Genomic DNA, 1,292 nt, shown 5'->3' on the forward strand with positions numbered 1-1,292 from the left:
ATGACGAGTTGATGGGTGCAGCACACCAACATGGCACAAGTATACATATGTAACAAACCTGCACGTTATGCACATGTACCCTACAACTTAAAGTATAATAATAAATAAATAAATAAATAAATAAATAAATAAAAACTATCCACACAAGAAAGTTCCTCTGTAAGAACCAAAAATCAGGTGAGTGATCACAGTACCTGGTTTAAACAGCTTATCAAGGAAAGGCACTGAAGAGGGTAGGAAAGACAGTCTTGAATTGCTAACACCACCCCTCCTTCATCCTCCAGCAGCAGCCGCGGTGAGGAGAGAGAATCTGTATGCATGAGGGAGGAAGAGTACAGTGATTGTGAGACTTTGCGCTGGAATTCGGTGCTGCCGGTCATAGCGGAAAACAGCACAAGAAAGAATTTAGCTGGCGCTCACAGATGAAGCATTTAGACCAGCCCTAGCCAGAGGGGGATCACCCATCCCAATAGTCAGGACCTGAGTTCCAGCAAGCGACATGACCATGGGCTAAAGTGCTCTAGGACCCTAAATAAACTTGAAAGGCAGTCTAAACAAGGACTGCATTTCCTGGGCAAGTCCTGGTACTGTGCTGGACTCAGAGCCAGTGGACCTGGGGGGCATGTGACCTAGTGAGACCCCAGCTGGAGTGGCCAAGGGAGTGCTTGTGTCAAACCTTCCTTAACCCTGGGCAGCACAGCTTGCAGCTCCAAAAGAGACTCCTTCCTTCCACTCGAGGAGAGGAGAGGGAACAGCAAAGAAGACTCTGTCTTGCAACTTGGATACCATCTCAGCCACAGTAGAACAGGGTACCAGGAAGAGTCCTGAAGTCCCCAAACCAGTCCTAGTTCCTGAACAACATTTCTAGACACTGTGGGCCAGAAGGGGACCTTCTGCCACAGTTCTGGCAGGATTCATCTCTTGCTGACTAAAGAACACTTGGGCCTTGAATAAACACCAGCAGCAGCAGGGCAGTACTTGTCACAGGACTTGGATGAGACTGAGCGCTGTGCTAGCTTCAGGTGTGACCCAGCACATTTCCAGTTGTAGAGGCTATGGAGAGAGACTCCTTTGGTTTAACGAAAGGAGAGGGAAGAATAAGCCTTGTAGCTTGGGTACCAGCTCGGCCACAGTAGGGTAAAGCACCATGTGGGCTCCTGGGGTCTCTGATTCCAGGACTTTGCTCCTGGATGGCATTTCTGAACTAACCCAGGGCCAGAGGGGAGGACACTGCCCTAAAGAGAGACCCAGGCCTGGCAGCATTCCCTGCAAGCTGACTGAAGAGCCCTTGG

General features: G+C 49.5%; 1 long non-coding RNA gene across 1 annotated transcript in view; it reads right to left on the reverse strand.

Moving 5' to 3' along the window:
• LOC105528463 overlaps positions 1–321 on the reverse strand; it is an 11,000-nt gene extending 10,679 nt beyond the window's left edge. Inside the window, exon 1 of the long non-coding RNA XR_001004359.1 lies at positions 195–321. This is a non-coding gene — a long non-coding RNA (uncharacterized LOC105528463). The remainder of the gene's footprint in view (positions 1–194) is intronic.
• Between the last annotated feature and the right edge of the window lie 971 nt (positions 322–1,292).

The sequence above is a fragment of the Mandrillus leucophaeus genome, unplaced genomic scaffold (assembly GCF_000951045.1).
Source record: "Mandrillus leucophaeus isolate KB7577 unplaced genomic scaffold, Mleu.le_1.0 Scaffold1181, whole genome shotgun sequence".
Lineage (NCBI taxonomy): Eukaryota > Metazoa > Chordata > Mammalia > Primates > Cercopithecidae > Mandrillus > Mandrillus leucophaeus.